Genomic DNA, 24,889 nt, shown 5'->3' on the forward strand with positions numbered 1-24,889 from the left:
CTGGGATTAAAAGCTGCTACAGACTGGTTTATACTGGGATTAAAAGCCGTTACAGACTGGTTTATACTGGGATTAAAAGCTGCTACACACTGGTTTATACTGGGATTAAAAGCTGCTACAGACTGGTTTATACTAGGATTAAAAGCTGTTACAGACTGGTTTATACTGGGATTAAAAGCTGCTACAGACTGGTTTATACTGGGATTAAAAGCTGCTACAGACTGGTTTATACTGGGATTAAACGCTTCTACACACTGGTTTATACTGGGATTAAACGCTTCTACAGACTGGTTTATACTGGGATTAAACGCTGGTACAGACTGGTTCATACTGGGATTAAACGCTGCTACAGACTGGTTTATACTGGGATTAAAAGCTGTTACAGACTGGTTCATACTGGGATTAAAAGCTGCTACAGACTGGTTTATACTGGGATTAAAAGCTGCTACAGACTGGTTTATACTGGCATTAAAAGCTGCTACAGACTGGTTTATACTGGGATTAAAAGCCGCTACAGACAGGTTTATACTGGGATTAAAAGCTGTTACAGACTGGTTTATACTGGGATTAAAAGTCGCTACAGACTGGTTTATACTGGGATTAAAAGCTGCTACAGACTGGCAGGTTCCCTGCAGAGGATGGGGGTGGACCTGCTGCAGCATTGCTCTGGTTCAGGTTTAGGAGACGGACCCACGGGTAGCGCAGGGATCAACCAACACCGCTGCTGCCTTCCTGAGACCGGCCTGTCTTCAGCACACATCAACACAACATACTAAATAACCGCCAAGAAAGAGGATCTTCCAGGTCCTGTTCCAGAATGAGATGAGGCCAGTCTGGAGCTAAAGTTCACCACGTTGGTCCTGGACTCCAGGTGGTGGTGAGTTTTCTGACAGCGGGAGCATAGGAAGAAGAACTCTGTCAGTCCAGCAACTCTTAGAAGTGGTAAACAAGATCTGGGTCCACAGGAAGCGGTGAACCAGGACCAGGTCCAGACAGCTGGATCAGGTGGACGTTGGTAAGAAGCGAGTTGTGGTAACCATGGCTCAGATGTGTCTCTGGTCTCAGAGCAGACATGTCCCTGGCGGAGATGAGAACCAGTCCTGAGGTACAGCTTACACCGTGTCCTGCTCAGATAACGGAGGTGCTGTCCTGATCCTTGGCCTGTTGGACGGGCCCATCTTCCACAGCCAAGTCAACGTCCAGAAAGTCCAACTGATCGCTGTCTTTGTCTCCGTCCCTCCTCTTGTCTCTGGTCTGTCTGTGGAGCATGAAGGACTTGGCCGGGCCAACCAGGGCCAAGCAGACCGCACTGATCCCCATACCTGCTGCACATGAGTAGAACGCAGCGCCGTAGTTCTGGGTTACGTCCACAAGCACACCTGGAGGACACATGGACCAGGTGTTAGGGTCTACAGAGAGTTAACAAGCAGGAAACCACAGAAGCAGAATTTACCTCCTAGTGGTGGTCCAGCCAGCCCAGCAAAGCTCTGGATGAAGACGTACACCCCCACACATGACGCCATGCGCTCAATTCCCACCACGTCCTCCTCGGCCAGCAGGGGGATGTGGGTGGAGCCCACCGTGCCCATGAAAAAGCCATAGAGGGTGGAGCAGACCACCAAGCCCCAGAACTCCCACACCAAGGTGAAGGCCACCAGAACCAGGCACATCAGGACCACACACCCCAGCAAAACCAGAGTCTTCCTGCACCCGATTTTGTTCAACACCACGCCGATGGACAAGCGGCCAAAGACGTCGGCCACGGCCATCACAGACAGCATGCAGGAGGCCACGGTGGGCTCCACACCGCGGCTTTTACTCAGCTCCATGACTTAGATCTGTGGGGCGAAGAAGCCCAGCGTGGCAAACAGGCCGAAGAGCGAGTAACAAATGAAGGCGCCATCTTTCAGCACGGAGAAGTCCAGGAGCCTGAACGCCTGAAGAGGACCCGCCTCCACATCCTCCTGAAGCTGCCTAGGACACACTGATGTCTCCTCACCCTTTCCGTCCTCCACCTCCCTCTCCAGCGCAGCCTTGGCTCCTGTTTCCGCCATCTTCAGGTCCTCGTTGGACGCAGAGAGGGAGGTGACACCCGAGTCGTGGGAAATCTGGGAGACCCCCGAGCTGATGGAGGTCCTGGTCTGCTCGTTCTCCAGCTCATAAATGCTCTGCATTTCCTTCAGAACCAGAGACTCTGAGCTGGACTCCTCCTTCAGAGGATCTGGCCGGATGATGATTGGACGAAGGAGAAGCCCACAACCAATCACAGACGCTTGTGAGACGCCAACAACAACCAGGCAGCATCGCCAGCCAATGACGTCCTTTAGTCGGGAGAAAGCTATGGAGAGGGGGCGGAGCCAGAGGACGATTGCAAGACATGAAGCCATGCTCTAGCTGGTCTAAATGGGACATAAACTCATGGTCCAACTGGGACGTAAACTCATGGTCTAACTGGGACATAAACTCATGGTCTAACTGGTCAAACTGGGACGTAAACTCATGGTCTAACTGATCTACCTGGGACATAAATACATGGTCTAACTGGGACATAAACTCATGGTCTAACTGGGACGTAAACTCATGGTCTAACTGGGACGTTCACCCAAGGTCTAACTGGTCTAACTGGGACGTAAGCTCATGTTCTAACTGGGACATAAACTCATAGTCTAACTGGGACATAAACTCATGGTCTAACTCGTGAAACTGGGACATAAATTCATGGTCTAACTGGGACGTACACCCGAGGTCTAACTGGTCAATCTGGGACATAAACTCATAGTCTAACTGGGACATAAACTCATGGTCTAACTGGTCAAACTGGGACAAACTCATGGTCTAACTGGGACGTACACACGAGGTCTAACTGGTCTAACTGGGACGTAAGCTCATGTTCTAACTGGGACATAAACTCATGGTCTAACTGGGACATAAACTCATGGTCTAACTGGGACATAAACTCATGGTCTAACTGGGATGTAAACTAATGGTCTAACTGGGACATAAACTCATGGTCTAACTGGGATGTAAACTCATGGTCTAACTGGGACGTAAACTCATGGTCTAACTGGGACGTTCACCCAAGGTGTAACTGGTCAAACTGGGACGTAAACTGACCTGGAGGAAAAGCGAACATGGCAAAGGATTCTCCAGAGGAAGCGACAGAGGTAACAAGGGCTCGGCGTCTGGAGAAGTACTGGGCGAGGATGGTGAGGGTCGGGAGGAAGGAGAGGCAGTAGCCCAGTCCTAAAAAGGGAGGACAAGAGAGACAGGGGACATGACATCCACTGGCCCGCATGGTAGGAATACTGCATGGCTGGGAGGGAGAGGGGGTGAAAGTCAAGCTGTCAGGGCATCCTCAGTCCAAGATGGCAGCTGCTGAAAGATAATATGCATGTAAAGACAAAACAAGAGACAAGGGGAGAGAGAAGAGGGTCGTCACGTTAGCTGAGGTCCACATGAAGAGATGGTAATCAAGGCAGGAGAGCTAGCAGTGCTCTGTTCAGGAAAAAACATGTTAATCTTTATTCATCTTCAGCCAGTTCATTTCCATCTTCTCTGATTTGAAAAGGAATTTAGTGGATTGTTGTAGTTTGTCTGCTTTGTTCTCAGTCCTTCCTTGAAAGCTAAGACAGACCAGCAGATCTCATTATGTGGTGAGTTTGGACGAGGTTACTTGACCTCTGACTCATTGGACAGTTCTGCAAGAGACAGATTGGGACAGATTTTGACCGTGACACTGCTGGGAGTCCCTTTAGTACAAAGACTGCAGGGTTACGACATCAGCAGGAGCAGAGCCTCCCGGTAAATGGAAATAAACAGACAACCAGACATAAATACGATGGACAGGGAGGGGCGTAAACATGTTCAGATTCTGGTACCTGAAACGATGCCAATGGTGATGTACATCTGACTGATGGAGCTTGTGAAGGCGGAGCTGATGGTTCCCAGGCTGATGAGGAACCCTCCCATCATGACCACGGGACGGTGCCCCAGACGGTTGCTAAGCACCGTTGCCAAGGGGGCTGAAAGACAGAAAATGACTTTATTTCCTTATTCTAACTCATGCACTCCATGAACAACAACAGTAATAAACAACATAAAAAATACATCTAATTATGTAGTAATATAAATAACATATTTAATAAATTATTATATGTTTAATTAAACACATCAAATAAGTGTATAGAGTTGTGATATTTTGCGTTATAGCACCTCAATATTAATATAAAATATTAAAATTCAAATTGAATAATTTTATTAACATTGATTCATCTTAATAACATCGAAGCCCGTGGAGCACCGCCCTTCTTATGAATTAATGATACGGCAAAGAAGGAGTAACGGTAAATTAACATCCATACGGTCGATAGATATTTGATAGAATCCCTCTCTGAACATTTAGTGAGTTCTCGTCTGATTTCTCTTCCGTAGAAACAACGCAGAAAACAACAAATTAAGATGCCACAATTTATCCAACTGTGGTGATGAAATATCAGCTGGAAACCAGCTTAAAAGAAAACATGGCCATAGCTAAGCGGCACTTTGCGGTTACCAGCGGGACTTCCGTAAAGGGCTGGAAGGGAAAGAATTTCAAGAGAAGAATTCTGGTCATGAAACAACAAAATGGAGATTTTGTTTGCAGTTGGTGCCGTTAAGCTAAAATGTTGAAAAGATGGGAAAGTTTGAACTAAATTATCAAGTAGATTTAGTTAAGAGCCGATCCAGACTAATGTGACGCTAACAAAATTTATCTTGGGTCCAGATTTAGCCGAGTCGTAGTTAAAGAAGTGAAAGTGACGGCCAGCAATCAGCTATCGGATGAAGCAGCACCGGGAATAAGGGTGGATCTCCCCGGATTCCTTTTCTCCATCTCAGGCTGAGGTGGGGATGACCCGTTGCTGAACCGGGTCTCAGCTGGACGTCCACAAAGTAGGTCCGGTTCTTGCTCTCCATGCTGGCAAGGCGTGGTTCTGAGCTGCGTCTGTAAACAGTAACTCCAGGTGGTGGTTTCACCAGAGCGGCTTGGTGGCTTCTTCAAGTCCATCACCAAAGGTTTGGCGTTTGTGGTCCAAGGCTTTCCTACCTCACTGGCTCTGGTTGCAGCCGCTGGGCTGGCTTCCCAAAGTTGGCCCAAAACGGGAAAATAAATGAAGTCAAAAAGTATCTCGTGCTGACAAAAAGAGTGTTTAAGCTTGTTGCTTGGCAACGAGACATCCTGGTCTTCAAACGAGCGAAAATCAAGACGAAACACGAATAACGAAGAAAAGGTGGCAGTGACAGCAAAGACAAAAAAACACGTGTTTCTTTGCTTCCAGCTTTACCGTGTTACTTCGTCATGGTTCCTCTTCTTCTCCTTTGTTTGAACTTTTAAGTTCGCTACTACACTTGTGGGCTCAGGGTGGCCGTAACGCCGTCGGGCCAATCACGGCGCGGGGATTTTGGCGCGGAGGCGAGCCTTACATTTAAAGGCAGAGATTTATGAAACGCTGCCAGTAAGTTTGACTCTAAACTTTTCTTTCGACCTTAAAGAACATCGTATAGCACATACACTTATGAACAGGATTAATAATTCTTGACTTTATCTGTCGATAAAAACATGGTTAACATCCAACAGTGAAAGACAAAGATTCATTCATTCATAAAACCATTCAAATACTTTTCACGAGTAAAAGTGTTCTGTCGTCCGGGGACCTGAAAAGAACAGCAAACCTGAACTGAAACACTTTAGTCCAGGGTTCGGATATTTCCTGGTGCCTCACAAATTTCACACATTTCTTTAATTCCATTGCAGGTACAGAGCTGTCAACGTCCAACAATCCAACCAAAATTTTGTCACATACACGCCAACAAGACATAAGACTCATTTTGACTCATTTTTTGCAGGTTTATTCATAAAATAGCACCCAGGAGTAGCAAAATGTAAAAAAAGGTTTACTAATAGGTCCTCAAAGTACCAACAGAAACTTTAAAATAAAACAGAAACCAATTCAACTACACAAAGGAAGGGACACTGAGACAAGACACAGGGAATTTCACAATAATAATAATTTCTCCAGGTCTGTGTGCCTTGTCAGACTGGCTTTTGGCCTTTTTGAGGCCTTAATTAACAGATGATCGAGGTGGTGAGACAGTATGTGTCATGCCTGTGCCCTCCTCTCGGGTACGCTCCAGGTCACCAGAGTACTGATCACTGGTCACACACTACAATACGCATCATCCCTCAGCATCTGACATCTTGCACACACATGATACGGATCCTAATCTTCATCAGCTTCATCAGCATCACCTGTTTATCTCCCTATATAAGCTTAACCCCCGGATTGTCACATTGTGTGTTACTGAATCGCATCCAGTATCATATTGCTTTCTCGTATATGTGTATTCGAGACTTTATTAAAGTCTGCTTAATTCTTACCTGCAATTGTGTCCGGCTTCACCTTGGAGTATCCTGACAGTATGAAAATGATTACAGCACGTGGAAAGTGATGGACCTGCTGCTGCTGCTGGGTCTGAGACAGAGGACCACGTGGTTCATGATGTTAATCTTTGTCCATACAGATGTTACCATGTTCAAGTGGTGTTTTAAGGTTCAGTATATATGATTGTTATACAATAAGCCTTTGCTAGGATACAGGAACAACCACGTCATGTTTTGTATTGTAGCTCCTGTCTTACTTTTAGAGGGGTGATAGGACCTCTAAGAACATTCATCATTATTATAATGCAAAATTCAAAATTCAATTCACCTTAATTCAGGCAAACTGACTTTTAGAATCATAATTAGATGTTTTAAAATGGAATACGAAATAACTTTTCAATCCAGAATTTTCAAGGGCCCCCACCCTGCAGTAGGCCCTGTGTAAATGGTATAGTTTACCCCCCGCCCCCCAGTCCAACGCCACGGCATTTAGGGGCAACACTGATTAATTATGATCAGAAATTCATCAAAGCTGTTACCCATAATCATTGGACACTGAGGCTCATTTGACACACAGTTCAGCTTTGTGTTGATATTTTATCCCTTTCCCAGTCAAACAGTTCCCAGTCAGACAGTTCCCAGTCAAATAGTTCCCAGTCAGACAGTTCCCAGCCAGTCAGACAGTTCCCATTCAGACTGTTCCCAGTCAAACAGTTCCCAGTCCGACTGTTCCCAGTCAGTTCCCAGTCAAACAGTTCCCAGTCAAACAGTTCCCAGTCAGACTGTTTCCAGTCAGACTGTTTCCAGTCAGACAGCTCACAGTCAGACAGTTCCCAGTCAAATAGTTCCCTGTCAGACAGTTCCCAGTCAGACAGTTCCCAGTAGACAGTACCCAGTCAGACAGCAACGTAAATCAAAACCAGTGCTACAGGCACAGGATCCACCAGCTCCACATTTTATCCCTCTGATAGTAACTGATAGTACCTGGTAGTACGTGATATTACCTGACAGGTACTATCAGGTACTGTCGGGTACTGTCAGGTACTATCAGCTACTGTCAGGTACTATCAGCTACTGTCAGGTACTGTCAGCTACCTGACAGTACCTGCCTGCAGCACCAACGGACTCAAAGTAACATGTGTCTCCTCCCTAGCACCTCCTCCTCCTCCTACTTATTTCCCCTCATCAGCTCTGCTTGTATGTTCTGATTCTATGATGTTTAATGGAGTTTGTTGTCTTCACACATCAACCTGCATCATAGCTGTTTGTGGAGCTGAAGTATCTCCGCTCATCGCTGTGTGTCGGTCTGATCACTGAGCTGTGGATGAACCACTACTGAGACGCGACGCTGCGTCTTTTTCAAACATGTCTACAGGCAGAAGAAGACGTAGTTCCTATCTGTCCTGGAAGTTTAGTTATATAAATGTTGGTTTAGGATGAATAGATATTTCACTATTGATCCGCACATCACTACTATTTATTCTTCTCAGACAGATCATATCGTAGGCCCGTTCCCACTCATCTATTTGTTTCACCAGGACACTGGCCCAAGAGTAACGCAGCCCACTGAGAAATCTTTCCAAACCTCCCGACTAGCCGACATTGCTCTTGATGTATGCTTCAGCGTGAGAAATCAGAGGATTAGCGTGAGAGTGTGGTCTGAACTTCCTCCATTAGCAGCTTATTATTTCAGCCTTGTATCATGTCACTGGCAGGCAGGTGCAGGCTGGAGCTTTCTGTCTGTACAGAGGATGAAAGCATAACACAAAGACTATTTTTTGGTAGTACAAAACCTAACATATAACATCTAAACGTGTGTATGTGTGTTTAATGATATGAAAAAAAAAAACAAGTAGCTTGCTTAAACCAAAGCAAATATTTTCAACAGAGTTCTACTTCTACTGACTCTATTGACTTTAACTGAGTTCTACTGACTCTATTGACTTTAACTGAGTTCTACTGACTCTACTGATTTTAACAGAGTTCTACTGACTACTGATTTTAACAAGGTTCTACTGACTCTACTGACTCTAACAGAGTTCTACTGACTACTGACTCTAACAGAGTTCTACTGACTCTACTGACTTTAACAGAGTTCTACTGACTCTACTGACTCTAACAGAGTTCTACTGACTCTGCTGATTTTAACAGAGTTCTACTGACTCTACTGATTTTAACAGAGTTCTACTGACTACTGATTTTAACAGAGTTCTACTGACTGTACTTATTTTAACAGAGTTCTACTGACTCTACTGATTTTAACAGAGTTCTACTGACTACTGATTTTAACAGAGTTCTACTGACTGTACTGATTTTGAGAGTTCTACTGACTACTGATTTCAACAGAGTTCTACTGACTGTACTGATTTTAAGAGAGTTCTACTGACTACTGATTTTAACAGAGTTCTACTGACTCTACTGATTTTAACAGAGTTCTACTGACTACTGATTTTAACAAGGTTCTACTGACTATACTGACTCTAACAGAGTTCTACTGACTCTACTGACTTTAACAGAGTTCTACTGACTCTACTGATTTTAACAGAGTTCTACTGACTACTGATTTTAACAAGGTTCTACTGACTATACTGACTCTAACAGAGTTCTACTGACTCTAATGACTTTAACAGAGTTCTACTGACTCTGCTGACTCTAACAGAGCTCTACTGACTCTACTGACTTTAACAGAGTTCTACTGACTCTACTGATTTTAACAGAGTTCTACTGACTCTAACAGAGCTCTACTGACTCTACTGACTTTAACAGAGTTCTACTGACTCTACTGATTTTAACAGAGTTCTACTGACTCTGCTGATTTTAACAGAGTTCTACTGACTACTGATTTTAACAGAGTTCTACTGACTCTACTGATTTTAACAGAGTTCTACTGACTACTGATTTTAACAGAGTTCTACTGACTGTACTGATTTTAAGAGAGTTCTACTGACTACTGATTTTAACAGAGTTCTACTGACTACTGATTTTAACTGAGTTCTACTGACTACTGATTTTAACAGAGTTCTACTGACTACTGATTTTAACTGAGTTCTACTGACTCTACTGAGGCAGCTAGGGTCTGTGCAGTGTAGCGAGTCTTCTTTCTCAAACTGGTGAGCCATTTCAAGAGAAAATTATACTCGACCCTTTTCTAGGGGTTGCTGAGGATGGTAAGAAAACAGATCTAAATCTTTAGAGGCTAGACATGCATAAAACTTAAAGCCCTCTTCTTCATCTGGCTGCATCCTTGGATCAGTTTCCCCTGTGAGGGCCCTTGACAATATGATCAATAATCCAACATTTACAGTTTTTAGGGGTCATCAGAGAAGATTTAGCAAACTCGCGTCTGAGAGACTAACCAGTGAAGGCGAAGATGAAAACAGAGATGGAAATGACCCAAGAAACACGACTGTTGCTCTCCTCAAATTCCTCCATGAGATCCTGGAGGAAGATGCCCAGGCTCTTCAAGACTCCACAGGTGTTGGCCTCAACCAGGAAAAAGGCCACAGCTACAGCCCAGCCCCAGTCGCCTTCAGGAACCTCTGGATAAACTTTTGGACCCAAACAAGGCAGAACTTTGGCCGTCATCATTGCTGCAGATCGACCACCTGGAGCAAGAAAGCAACGTGATATCAGGGCTGGTCATTAGGAAGTCAAAGCTGCAGTTCTGGAGGCAGGATGAAGCAGCATCTTTAACACATCAATAATCTGCTGCATCAACGTCTGATTTCTAAATACATCTATTCACAATAAAACCGCAGCACAGAAAGATTCAGGTACTACAGGGACCCTAATCTCTCTATCAGACCAGTATCTCTACCAGACCAGTATCTCTCTATTAGACCAGCATCTCTCTACCAGACCAGCATCTCTCTATCAGACCAGTATCTCTACCAGACCAGTATCTCTACCAGACCAGTATCTCTACCAGACCAGCATCTCTCTACCAGACCAGTATCTCTACCAGACCAGTATCTCTCTACCAGACCAGCATCTCTCTACCAGACCAGTATCTCTACCAGACCAGCATCTCTCTACCAGACCAGCATTTCTACCAGACCAGTATCTCCCTACCAGACCAGTATCTCTCTACCAGACCAGCATCTCTCTATCAGACCAGTATCTCCCTACCAGACCAGCATATCTCTATCAGACCAGCATCTCTCTATCAGACCAGCATCTCTCTATCAGACCACTATCTCCCTACCAGACCAGCATCTCTCTACCAGACCAGTATCTCCCTACCAGACCAGTATCTCTCTACCGGACCAGCATCTCTCTATCAGACCAGCATCTCTCTATCAGACCACTATCTCCCTACCAGACCAGCATCTCCCTACCAGACCAGCATCTCTCTATCAGACCAGCATCTCTCTATCAGACCAGTATCTCCCTACCAGACCAGCATATCTCTATCAGACCAGCATCTCTCTACCAGACCAGTATCTCTCTACCAGACCAGTATCTCTACCAGACCAGTATGTCTCTACCAGACCAGTATCTCTACCAGACCAGTATCTCTACCAGACCAGCATCTCTCTACCAGACCAGTATCTCTCTACCAGACCAGCATCTCTCTATCAGACCAGCATCTCTCTTTCAGACCACTATCTCCCTACCAGACCAGCATCTCTCTACCAGACCAGTATCTCCCTACCAGACCAGTATCTCTCTACCGGACCAGCATCTCTCTATCAGACCAGCATCTCTCTATCAGACCACTATCTCCCTACCAGACCAGCATCTCTCTACCAGACCGGTATCTCTCTACCAGACCAGCATCTCTCTACCAGACCAGTATCTCCCTACCAGACCAGCATCTCTCTATCAGACCAGCATCTCTCTATCAGACCAGCATCTCTCTACCAGACCAGCATCTCTCTACCAGACCAGTATCTCTACCAGACCAGTATCTCCCTACCAGACCAGTATCTCTCTACCAGACCAGCATATCTCTATCAGACCAGCATCTCTCTATCAGACCACTATCTCCCTACCAGACCAGCATCTCTCCATCAGACCAGCATCTCTCTACCAGACCAGTATCTCTCTACCAGACCAGTATCTCTACCAGACCAGTATCTCTCTACCAGACCAGTATCTCTACCAGACCAGTATCTCTACCAGACCAGTATCTCTCTACCAGACCAGTATCTCTACCAGACCAGCATCTCTCTACCAGACCAGTATCTCTACCAGACCAGCATCTCTCTACCAGACCAGCATCTCTACCAGACCAGTATCTCCCTACCAGACCAGTATCTCTCTACCAGACCAGTATCTCTACCAGACCAGCATCTCTCTACCAGACCAGTATCTCTACCAGACCAGTATCTCCCTACCAGACCAGTATCTCTCTACCAGACCAGCATATCTCTATCAGACCAGCATCTCTCTATCAGACCACTATCTCCCTACCAGACCAGCATCTCTCCATCAGACCAGCATCTCTCTACCAGACCAGTATCTCTCTACCAGACCAGTATCTCTACCAGACCAGTATCTCTCTACCAGACCAGTATCTCTACCAGACCAGTATCTCTACCAGACCAGTATCTCTCTACCAGACCAGTATCTCTACCAGACCAGCATCTCTCTACCAGACCAGTATCTCTACCAGACCAGCATCTCTCTACCAGACCAGCATCTCTACCAGACCAGTATCTCCCTACCAGACCAGTATCTCTCTACCAGACCAGTATCTCTACCAGACCAGCATCTCTCTATCAGACCAGCATCTCTCTATCAGACCAGTATCTCTCTACCAGACCAGTATCTCTACCAGACCAGCATCTCTCTATCAGACCAGTATCTCTCTACCAGACCAGTATCTCTCTACCAGACCAGCATCTCTACCAGACCAGTCTCTACCAGACCAGCATCTCTACCAGACCAATATCTCTACCAGACCAGTTTCTACCAGACCAGCATCTCTACCAGACCAGCATCTCTACCAGACCAGTATCTCTATCAGAACAGCATCTGGGTCTCTGCAGTGTTCTGAGTTTAGACTAACATTTAAATAATTCATGTTGCAGTGGAAGCTAAGCAACCTCAGGAAGAGGGACAGTAGATGGGCAGACCTGGTGCAGTCGGTGTTGTTTAAAATCATATAAAGAAAATAATATATATATAATAATATATATATATATATATATATATATATATCTGTTATAATGAATGGTGTTATAATGAATGGTTTCGCTTGTTACAGGGACCATAGGTGAAGCTCTTTGTTACAGCACACATAAAAATGAGATGTTTGATATGTGTGATGAGGAGTATTTGACACTGAGCAAAAACTAATAGTAGATATAAAATAATGTCTACTAATCTTTAACTTATACCAGGCCGCAATAATCAAACCATAAATAGTCAAATAATAATAATAATAATAATAATAATAATAATAATAATAATCTAGGGATGCACCGAAATGAAAATTCTTGGCCGAAACCGAAAATAAGGAAACCAAGGCCGAAAACCGAAACTCCGAAATAAATAATTATGCCAATTATTAGTACCATTGCATTCATGGCTATGAATGTGTCCTAACCCATTAAAATCCAGGCATTGCAATTGTATAAATACTATAACTGTTTCAAAGAATAAATAAATTACAAAATTATGAAAAAAATTTATTTAGCACATTCCAACAATGTACAATAATAAAGTAATACAAAATAAAATTAAGAATAAAATACTATTTTCTCTGTAGGACTACTAGAACAAAGTGCATTCAGAACAAGTGCAGCTGATGAAAGATATAACAATATTTTTTGTTGGCCTGCAAAAAAAAAAAAACTTAAAAGGTTAATTATAGGCCTTTAACAATAACAAATGCTCCAAGAACTACAGATTTGCAAAGTGGAAAATAAATATTTAAACAAGACCCTTCTACTTCTTGAGGTAAAGTGGTAGGTTTTTCTTGATGAGCAGCTTCTCTGCTTTATCGCAGTGAAGTCTGTTCCTTTTCTCATCCAGAACATGAGCTGCTGCACTGAACAGCCTCTCGCTGTCGGTGCGTGTGCACAGAGCAGATAAGTACTTGCGTGCCAACTTTGCCAGGTCAGGAAAGCGGCCCTGGTTATTTCTCCAGTAGGCAAGAGGGTTATCACTTCTGGGAATGGGGGCTTCAGAAAGATAACCATCTAACTGTTGAGCGGTTGAGCTTGTTGACTGCCTGGCATTTGAGAAAAATTTAAGAAGTTTTATTTAAATAGGGCAAGTGCATAAATAAACATTTTTGTCAAATTAATAAAAAATGGGTAGCAGAAAATAAAATCGGATTGCCACATATATTAAATCAGAACAGAATAGCCTACCTGTTATTATTCGTGGCACTCTCTTGCAGGATCTCACTGAACATATCGGACAACGACGGTGCACGCCTCTCATCTGATACAGAGAGACGAGGCCTTTTTTCTGGGCTCTGCGCTTCTCCATCTTCAGGCGCCGGCGGGTTCTCTGCATCCATCGCGGCCTGGATCATTTCTCGTGCGTGCTGCTTTATTAATGATCTTTATAACGCGGATCGAGTACAGTCGCGATGAAGTGCAGAGGATCCGAATAGATCTCAGTGAAACGTGTGCTGACTGACTGTAAGAGCGAACTTTTCATTGTTTTCACGCCGTGGTTCGTCTCAACCTCTTTGCTGAGAAGACGCTTTAGTGCTGCGATTAAAGGAATAACGTCTGCTACAGATGCATCAGAGAAGCTGATCTCTTTAGTTAGCTGGTCAAAGGGGGCAAGAAGAGAGAGAATGTTCTCTATTAAGACCCACTGGTGTGAAGTAAATGTTGCAGGGAGCTCGTGATCTGCACTGTATGCAGCCAAGACTCGTTTTTGCACAAGGAGGCTTTCCAGCATGTAATACGTGCTGTTCCAACGTGTACTCACGTCTTGTTGGAACCGTTTTATTGGTGTTCCAAACTGATCTTGCATAGACTGTAAGCGGGAATAGGCCAGCTGCGAATGTTTAAAGTGGCCAACAATCCTTCTGCCTATAGCCAGTACGTCTTTTACGCTGCGCTGAGACAACACTCCCTCATTCACAGCCAGATGTGGTGTGTGGGCCATGCACCGTATTCCTTTCATATGGCTTTCTTCTATCGCTTTTGTCATGTTTCTTCCATTGTCACTGACTATGGCATGAACTTTAGATTGGTCGATATGCCAGGTGTCGAACATGCTGGCGAATGCATGGGAAATGGCTGCTGCTGTATGTGACCCTCGAAACTCTTGGGAATGGAGCAGAATCTTTTGCAGCTGGAAATCAGCGTCAATCCATTGTGCGGTTAGACTGAGCAAACTGGTGAGGCTGACGTCCGAGCTCCATATGTCTGTTGTGAAACTGATTGCTGAAATATTATCAGATATAAGCGCATGGATGTGAGTTGCAACAACATTAAACAACTCGGGTAAACACACGTCTGAGAAATGTCGCCTGCTCGGCATAACGGGGCTCAATGTGCTCGATCAGCCTACGAAATCCCACATCTTCTACGACAGAGAACGGCTGATCATCTAAGGCAATGAATTCCATAATCTTTAGTGTAATCCCTTTTGCCTTGGCACCGTCACTGGGAAACTTCTTTGCTTTTTCAAAAACTTCCGCCACAGACGGAGTGGGCGTTCTCGGAGGAATTTCCTTTTCTGCGCCGCATTCCTCTCATACTCGGCATAGCAGTCAGGATGTTTGGATTTCAGGTGATAAATTAAACCCGACGTGGAGAAATTCTTTGCAGATGCACCTCCTCTTGAAATTTCACCATTACACGTTTTGCAAATCGCTATCCGTGGGTCTTTTTCAGATATACTGAAATACTTCCACACTGCAGACATGTTGGCCTTTTTTTTTGTTTGCGTCATCACAACGTCCTGTTTCGATTGTGTTGTTTCGGTGATAAAAGTCTTTCGGCCGAAAATGCACTTTTAGGCTATTTTCGGCTGAAATTTTTCGTCAGCCGAATATTCGGTGCATCCCTAATAATGATAATAATAAATAATGAAAAAAATATAGTGAATTTTGATCATTTTTTTGTGTTTTTAAACTATCAAATTGAGTCGCATCTTGACCAAAACACAGCAATTTAATTGTTAAAAAATATAAAGTTAATTTAAACTTGATATGTAAGATAAGGACTGATGCTATTAGAAAACAGAAAAGTAAAACAAAATTTTTTTAATTTTTTATTGTTATTTCATGAACACTTACAATTTATAATACATTACGATTCAAAAGGGTCAGATAGATAGACAGAGAGACAGACAGACACAGAGAGAGAGACAGTCAGACAGACACGGAGAGAGAGACAGTCAGACAGACACAGAGAGAGAGACAGTCAGACAGACAAGGCGAGAGAGAGACAGTCAGACAGACACAGAGAGAGAGACAGTCAGACAGACACGGAGAGAGAGACAGTCAGACAGACACGGAGAGAGAGACAGTCAGACAGACACGGAGAGAGAGACAGTCAGACAGACACAGAGAGAGAGACAGTCAGACAGACATGGCGAGAGAGAGACAGTCTGACAGACACAGAGAGAGAGACAGTCAGACAGACAGAGAAACAGAGACAGTCAGACAGACAGAGAGAGAGAGAGACAGTCAGACAGACACAGAGAGAGAGAGACAGTCAGACAGACAGAGAGAGAGAGACAGTCAGACAGACACAGAGAGAGAGACAGTCAGACAGACACAGAGAGAGAGAGACAGTCAGACAGACACAGAGAGACAGACAGTCAGACAGACACAGAGAGAGAGACAGTCAGACAGACACAGAGAAAGAGAGAGAGAGAGAGAGAGAAAGTCAGACAGACAGAGAGAGAGACAGTCAGACAGACAGACACAGAGAGAGACAGACAGACAGACAGACAGAGAGAGAGAGAGACAGTCAGACAGACACAGAGAGAGACAGAGAGACAGTCAGACAGACACAGAGAGAGACAGACAGTCAGACAGAGAGAGACAGACAGACAGACAGACAGAGAGAGAGACAGTCAGACAGAGAGAGAGAGAGAGAGAGAGAGACAGTCAGACAGACACAGAGAGAGAGACAGAGACAGTCAGACAGACACACACAGAGAGAGAGAGACAGTCAGACGGACACAGAGAGAGACAGACAGTCAGACAGAGAGAGACAGACAGACAGACAGACAGAGAGAGAGACAGTCAGACAGAGAGAGAGAGAGAGAGAGAGAGACAGTCAGACAGACACAGAGAGAGAGACAGAGACAGTCAGACAGACACACACAGAGAGAGAGAGAGACAGTCAGACAGACACAGAGAGAGACAGACAGTCAGACAGAGAGAGACAGAGACAGACAGACAGAGAGAGAGACAGTCAGACAGACACAGAGAGAGAGAGAGAGAGAGAGAGAGACAGTCAGACAGACACAGAGAGAGAGACAGTCAGACAGACACACACAGAGAGAGAGAGAGAGAGAGACAGTCAGACAGACACAGAGAGAGAGAGGGAGACAGTCAGACAGACACACACAGAGAGAGAGAGAGAGACAGTCAGACAGACACAGAGAGAGACAGACAGTCAGACAGAGAGAGACAGAGACAGACAGACAGAGAGAGAGACAGTCAGACAGACACAGAGAGAGAGAGAGTGAGACAGTCAGACAGACACACAGAGAGAGAGAGCGAGAGGGACAGTCAGACAGACACAGAGAGAGAGAGAGAGACAGTCAGACAGACAGACAGAGAGACAGTCAGACAGACACAGAGAGAGAGAGAGAGAGAGAGAGAGAGAGAGAGAGACAGTCAGACAGACACAGAGAGAGAGACAGTCAGACAGAGAGAGACAGACAGACAGACAGACAGAGAGAGAGACAGTCAGACAGACACAGAGAGAGAGAGAGACAGTCAGACAGACAGAGAGAGAGAGACAGTCAGACAGACAGAGAGAGAGAGACAGTCAGACAGACACAGGGAGAGAGAGACAGTCAGACAGACACAGAAACAGAGACAGTCAGACAGACAGAGAGAGAGAGACAGTCAGACAGAAACAGAGAGAGAGAGACAGTCAGACAGACAGAGAGAGAGAGACAGTCAGACAGACACAGAGAGAGAGAGACAGTCAGACAGACACAGAGAGAGAGACAGTCAGACAGACACAGAGAGAGAGAGAGAGAGAGAGAGACAGTCAGACAGACACAGAGAGAGAGAGAGAGAGAGAGAGACAGTCAGACAGACACACACAGAGAGAGAGAGAGACAGTCAGACAGACACAGAGAGAGAGAGAGAGACAGTCAGACAGACAGACAGAGAGACAGTCAGACAGACACAGAGAGAGAGAGAGAGAGACAGTCAGACAGACACAGAGAGAGAGAGAGAGAGAGAGAGAGAGACAGTCAGACAGACATAGAGAGCGACAGAGAGACAGTCAGACAGACACAGAGAGAGAGAGCGAGAGAGAGAGACAGTCAGACAGACAGACAGAGAGACAGTCAGACAGACAGACACAGAGAGAGACAGAGAGACAGTCAGACAGACAGACAGAGAGACAGTCAGACAGACACAGAGAGAGAGACAGTCAGACAGATAGAGACAGTCAGACAGACATAGAGAGCGACAGAGAGACAGTCAGACAGACACAGAGAGAGAGCGAGAGAGAGAGACAGTCAGACAGACAGACAGAGAGACAGTCAGACAGACAGACACAGAGAGAGACAGAGAGACAGTCAGACAGACAGACAGAGAGACAGTCAGACAGACAGACAGCATCTTACAGCCTGTCTTACCAGCAGATGATGGGGAGCAGCTCTGGATCTTCGGGATTTCTGCTTTTCTGTAGTGTATGTCTTCTTCTACCTGCAGGCTGCAGCAGCGTTAAACCAGGCAGAGCAGTACCCAAGTACTTCTGCTTTACTCTTTTTTCACGCTGTCTATGTGGTAATTGTAGTATTTATAAGTGTAATGGAGTACTTTTCCCGCTCAAACTAATTTTTTGGTTAAATAAAAGCCAGCCTCCTCCTTCTATCGAGCAGCAGCTTCCTCCGTGTTGGGTGAATTATATCCTGCCTGCTTTGGCAGCTCCTTACCGGCTCGAGCCGGTATGGACAGGCGGGCATGCGCAGTGCCGCCCGGACGTGAAAACGTTTTCCGAACAATAAGAACGCAGCTTGGCCCCCCACCCCACTCAAAACACAGCGGAAATGGTCTCGATCGTTTGTGCTGCGTTAGTGCTGGTTTGTGCTGAAAAAATCTTAGTTTGACAAGTTTCTTATGGGCCAACCATTGCATTAAATTGTTACTGAATTAGTTGATGGAGTGTGTTTTGAAGGGAGCCGTTTTTGCGGTTAATTGGTGGTTAATTGGTCATTAATTAATCCGGCTGGTTTTTCTACACTCATTCAGTGGGAAAGTGTGACGTTCTTGTTTTGTGGGTTTTCCTGTTTCAAGACCAAGTTCGTCCATGCAGCCAGTGAGTATTTAAATTTCGTTACTTCACCTATGTAATATTGAGTAAACTACATTTGTTTGGTGTGATATTGCTGCTGTGTCAACATACAAAGGCTTGCAGCCATAAATGTCGCCATTTTTTCCTCTATTTCTAAGTAGTCGCTTGTTGTGAAAGTATTGGAGAAATAACTTGCTTCTTGACTGTTAATATTCCTTTAAAGCTACTTTAACCGTGTTACCAGCCACGTGTCAGCCAACTAGAAAATAAGGGGCTGGCATGAACCAGAAAGCTTTCTTGCTTGTAACCTACAGAGTAGAGGAAGTTCAAAGTATTACAGGATGTACTCGACATGACTCACGATGACTCAGAAAGGACGAAATTGAAATGGCTTTATGTTCACAATGTAACATTCTGGTTACACCAAGAATTTAATATTTTAATAAAGAAAACAGAACATTTCTAACATTAATTAACCCAGAACGTTGGAAACAAGAATGTAAACGAAAATAATAAAAACTGAACAAATAGTAAAATAAACAGCAGACTTTGCTTTGTTGAAAAACATAAACAAAAAAGGAATGTATATACACACACACACACACACCTATACACACACACACATATATATACACATACAAAGGAAATCCCTTCTGGTTGTTTTCTTGCATTGTAGATGCTGTGGAAGGGCTTCCAAGGTCAGTGTCTATCCACAAAAGTTCCCCAACACCATAGCTGTGGGTTACTTTCCCAGCACACAGCACTTTTCCGGAGGTGAGGTCTTCAGTTTTTAATGCAGAGGGACACTTGAGAGGCGTTTTGATTGGTCTGAGGCAGGTGGACTCAGGAAGGTTAACTCCTTGTTCCACAGCAGTCTTAAGATGAGCCATGCCAGATGCCTGCAGGACAGCAACAGAAGATGAAACAAACAAACTTCCCTTGTCATACGTGTGCTGAAGCTGCAGGACTGTGAGGAACATTGTTTTGTGAAATAAACACTTGTAATATTCCTCATTGTCTTGTCTATAACAGTTGAGATGTGACACTGTGCATCAACCTGGAAGCCACCAGACTTCAACTGGACAGCTTCAAACATCCCCTCAGCAGCTCTGCCCTCTGTGAGTATGTCTGCTGGGTTACACCTTCTGTAGCCACGGCTTTTACCAGCTGCAGGACTTGGTTGTCAGGGACTTCACTGCTAACAACATTTTTGAAGGACCAACTGCCACAGTAAGCACAACACAAGCACTCACAAAAAGCATCAAATGCACACGTGTTGAGCACAGAGATGCTTGATTTGGCGAGTTTCACAGGTTGTTGGTTGTTTCCATTTTTTAATAATCCCACAGTCACCTTTTTTGCCTTTACAGATGGATCTGCACGAAGCCATTCAGGACAAGCAGAGAGGTAGGAAGTCCTTTTTCGTTTTTTGGGTGGAACAGCAAGGCCTCTCCAGTTTTCAGCTGGTTCTTCTTCTGTACAACCAACTTTAATGGCAGCATCAGACTCCTCACAAAGGTAAGCATCTCTTTTTATTTTTCTTTCTACACTTTGTATAGTTGTGGGTGCTGGTTGGGCTGCTGTTTCACTCACTGTTTCCCAAGTTGCATCCTCCTCTCCAGTGTGTTCTGCAGCACAAATCCGCATGTTGCCTTCAATGAAGGAAAGATGGCAAGCGATGGATTGATCCACCCTAATGGGTCATTTTTCATGCTTGAAAAGGCCGTGCTTGATATTTTTGAATTCTGCTTCTACCTCGGCTGAGCCTGAGGTGACATCAGTGGTTTGGAAGAAAGGGACCATCACTCCTGTCCACAGTGGTAAGTAGCTGACTAATCTTATTATTTGAGGAATGATTTAGGGGAGATAGTGGATATTGTCTCGATCCCCATTAGCCATGGCAAGCGACCTGCTTTCCTCACAGATTTCTGTTACCCGCTGACTTAGGTCAGTCTGGATCGCATCACATGGATCCGCTTGTTCCAGTTGTTTTCCCTCTGCATCTGGAATGATAACAGATTCCTCTGCAATCTGGGCTTTCAGGTATTTCTTGCATATCTCTGATGTGAGAGGGACTCCAGCGTTATCATTGCCTTCTGCCTCGCTGAGTGCCACAACAGTGATGGCATGTATCAGTTCTTTTGCTTCAGGGATTGTGATTTAATGAGTTGTGCTATTGCCCTCACAAAAAATCTTTAATGCGTGGGGTTTTGTTTTTCAGGCATTCCCACTGGCAGATCATCTTGATGCAGTGTGCAACATCAAGTCTGACAAAACAAGGAGGCAGTTTTGCACCCTGGTTTCTTTGTAAGACACCAAAGCACTCGTTGATGTAAGTCTTGAGGTCACGATGAGGAGTAAAAGCCTTCACCAGAGCACCAAGAAAAGCAAGAGAAAAATCACTTACAATTTGTTTTGGCACAGGTTCACCTGCACGAATCCACTCTGTGAGCCACTGAGCTGCTGCAACAGCATCATGTCTTTCTGACAACATCTGGACGACGGGAACACTGGAGCTGTTTGGTCCTTTTAGGACTCCTTGATATAAGAGGATGTGGCCAGAGGAGCCATTTGGTCTCACCAGTTTTTTCACCACTGAGCCAGTTGCATCAAAACACACTGTCTGCTGAGATTTCTTTGACAGTGTCTTGTAAACATGCATTTGTGTTTGACTCCAGTAGTGGCAGAAAAATTGTCTAGGCCGATATCCCTGATGCTACCACTGTGTGGAGCACTGTATTTTAACATCTGCAGTGACTTAATGGGATCTTTGTCACCCAATTCCAAGTCATTTCTCTCCTGTTTTGCTTTCAACAGGGTAGCCAAATTGGGTAGGTGGCTTGGCTCAGGATCTCCAAAATCCATCAGCGTGTTTGCCCGTGATGCCGCCATACATGGGTTCCTTCCTGCCATCACACAGCTCTGTGGCTACCTGCACATGCAAGTGTACAGACATGAAGCGCTTGGACTGACCTGTGTGCTTGGAGTCATCAGTGTTTTTTATTTTGCACTTTAGGACCATCGGGCTGTTTAGTGCAGGCTCTTTCTCACACTGAATATCTAAATGACTAAGACACTCTTTGCAGTAGCTTTTTATAGATATATAATCTGTTGTCTGTGATGGATAGACCTTGGCTCTCTTAAATACAGATGTTCATGGGCTTTTAACTTCTTTCCAAATAAGCTCATTTATAATATGAGTCCAGATGCCAGGCTTAAAAATTTTGTATTCCCTTTTTTTAGTTGAAGAACCCATGTCCTTATATTCCACATCTTCAGGAATAAACTGTACCCATTTATCAAATGGAACTTCAAGCTGGAAATCCTTATCTTTTAGTCCAGGAGAAAAACCTGACTCTGATGTTTCTGGGTCACTGCTTTCTGGATCCTTGGTCTGAATACTGAACCCTAAAGCTGACCAGACATCGTATCGGTTTAATTTGACTATGGTATAAAGCGCCTTTGCAGAGATCCTGTTTCCTAGCTGCTCACTCAGCTCTGTCCAGACTCTGGCTCTAGGAGTGGCTATGCTTGTCTTTTCCAGGAGTTTGGCCTCTTTTGATGAGCAGAGAACTTCCAGAAGGGAATCTCTGTCTACTGCTGGTTGTTTGGGCATCTAGTTGAAACAGAGATATCTAGTTAGTTTAATCACTTTAGTATTTTTTTACTAATTTGCATCCAACTTTATTTATCCCTCAATAGAGGAAGTTAAATAATACTGACGTCATACTCATGTATGAGTTATAGTAAACTTTGGTAAATACTATGAAATGTTAAACACTGACTTATATTTCATATAACATAGAAAATACATGTAAGAGGCTTGATTTGGTTGCAGGCAAGGCCTAAATAAACTTGAATGGTTTTGAATTTATTGACATAATTCTGTCATGCATATATCATCAACAACTTAAGTAGTTATTACCAAGTATTCTCATTAATCTTTTAAGAATCAAGTGCAGTCAAATGAAAGAATGAAGCATCCAAAGTTACACATTTTGACAATTTTCAGTCATCTGGGTGTTTTATACTAAATATATGTGAATCCCTAAGAAAATCTAACTGGTGTGTCTTACTGTGGTGAAGTTGGTTTTAGGTTGGATATTCGACAGACATTCATCATTTCGTGTTCAATAGCTTCCGTTTCACGCGACCAAAACACGCAGTTCCTGACCTGTATTATAGCACAAGACGAGACAAACAAGACACACCCCTTTTGATCTGGTTTGATGGTTCCATCTATTTTTTTTAAATGGATACTAAAAAAATCAATATTTCTTCAATAGCTTCCACATCATGTGACCGAGGGGCCCCAAACCTCAACTAAAATATTCTACTAAGACACACAAACAAGACACACCCCTTTCAATTCATTTTGAAAGCTCCTTCCGTTTTTCAGCGTGTGTCTACCCTTTGCCGAGAGGCGTGGGTAACCCGTTGTACCCCACTCGTGATATGGATTGGGGATTGCAATTATTTCCCATGTGAGGGACCGAAGCCAAGGATGACGACAGCACAGGAGGTTTTTTAAAGAAAAAGTTGACATTTTGACATTTAATTTTACCAAAAAACAACAAAAATACAAATTCCTAAATAAAGTTCTGGGCCCATAAAAGAGGTCAACTAAACAGAACATCAACATAAGGAACTGAAAACTAACTGACCTAACAAACTGACACACAAAGGAAACTATATACACTGGCTGATCAGACCATTTTGACACAAGAGGGAAATACATAACCTAACCATCTTCAGCTAACTTAATAAACTTAACTAATTCACAACAGAACTTAAACAATTTAGATTCATAACTCATTAGGGAAACAGAAATCTAAATAATCATACTTTTACATAAAGAACAAAGTAAGTAATACGAAACAATAGAAAATCTAAACCCCTCTCCCACTATCTTGTTGCAAGATGGATGAGTCCAATTAGGCTGTAGCCTCGTCAATGGAGGTCCACCTCAGCTGGGACTTAGCAGGCTTGGGCCTCCCACACAGCAACTTCCCCAGGTACTAGTAACTCAAAGAAAATACATATTAACTGAAAATAAGCCTCGCCCTGGCCGTCCCGCCGGGCGCCTCCGGGTAGCCAACTCTGCTCCATCCTCCGGAGGGAGCCAGGGGGGTTTAATGTCTCCGCCCTGGGGACCGGCTCTTACCCTGTCCTCGACGGGGGGGCCCGGCCCGAGACGCGGAGCGCCTGGGCAGTTTGCTGAACCTGTCCAACCCCCAGTCTCAGAAGCTTGGCCTCCAATCTGAAAACGAAAACTGTACAACTCTTAGCGGTGGATCACTCGGCTCGTGCGTCGATGAAGAACGCAGCTAGCTGCGAGAACTAATGTGATTTGCAGGACACATTGATCATCGACACTTTGAACGCACATTGCGGCCCCGGGTTCCTCCCGGGGCTACGCCTGTCTGAGGGTCGCTTTGCCATCAATCGGAGGAGCCTCTCCTCCGCGGCTGGGGCTGTTGCAGGCCGCCTATGGCGCGCCTTCATCCCCCTAAGTTCAGACCTTCCGGGACGCCTGGTGCGGCGGGTTGGGCCCGCCTCTGGCGCGGCCCCCTCCAGGCGTCCGCTCCGTCTGACCCACCCTCTCTCCCTCCTTCCCCGGCTCCGGGGAAGGGGCGCCACTCCCGGGTCAGAGACGGCCGCCCGGTGCGGAAGGATCCCACGCTTCTCCTCTCGGGGGGCAGGCGACGGGGACCTCTCCCCGGCACTGGCTGGCCCTCACCGGGCGCATTTCCTCCACGGCGATGCGCAGCGACCGGCTCCGCGGCGGTCAGGAAGGGCTCGGGGACTCTGGTTGTCCTCCAGCCAGCTGGGTGCGGGTCTCCAGCTGCAGCAGGCTGGCTGGGGAGGAGTGGGACTGGGGCCCTGGAGGTCCTCCGGAGGCTTGATGCCTGCTGGATGTCTGCTGAAGGTCATGCGGACCTGACGCAGCAGCAGGCTGGCTGGGTGTGTCTGTGACTGGGGCCCTGGTGGTCCCCCCCAGCAGGCTGGGTGTCTGCTGGAGCTATTGAAGAAATATTTATATTTCTACTGTAAAAAAAAT

General features: G+C 45.0%; 1 long non-coding RNA gene, 1 other non-coding gene and 1 pseudogene across 5 annotated transcripts; 2 read left to right on the top strand and 1 right to left on the bottom strand.

The window, feature by feature from the left end:
• Window positions 1–531: 531 nt before the first annotated feature.
• LOC121650053 lies at window positions 532–10,014 on the bottom strand (annotated as a pseudogene).
• Window positions 10,015–18,573: 8,559 nt separating this feature from the next.
• On the top strand, window positions 18,574–22,161 carry LOC121650358. Of its 4 annotated transcripts, none has more exons than XR_006012251.1 (6): window positions 18,574–18,852; window positions 19,505–19,602; window positions 19,861–20,058; window positions 20,199–20,871; window positions 21,050–21,160; window positions 21,253–22,161. It is a non-coding gene; the product is annotated as an uncharacterized LOC121650358 (long non-coding RNA). The 4 variants fall into 4 exon arrangements; XR_006012252.1 differs by lacking the exon at window positions 19,505–19,602 and having other exon boundaries at window positions 20,199–20,648; window positions 20,776–20,871; XR_006012250.1 differs by lacking the exon at window positions 19,505–19,602 and having other exon boundaries at window positions 20,199–20,346; window positions 20,451–20,871.
• A 1,946-nt stretch (window positions 22,162–24,107) lies between these two features.
• LOC121634777 lies at window positions 24,108–24,261 on the top strand. The gene has a single exon (XR_006009292.1). It is a non-coding gene; the product is annotated as a 5.8S ribosomal RNA (ribosomal RNA).
• Window positions 24,262–24,889: the final 628 nt, after the last annotated feature.

This window comes from Melanotaenia boesemani, chromosome 2 (genome assembly GCF_017639745.1).
Source record: "Melanotaenia boesemani isolate fMelBoe1 chromosome 2, fMelBoe1.pri, whole genome shotgun sequence".
NCBI lineage: Eukaryota > Metazoa > Chordata > Actinopteri > Atheriniformes > Melanotaeniidae > Melanotaenia > Melanotaenia boesemani.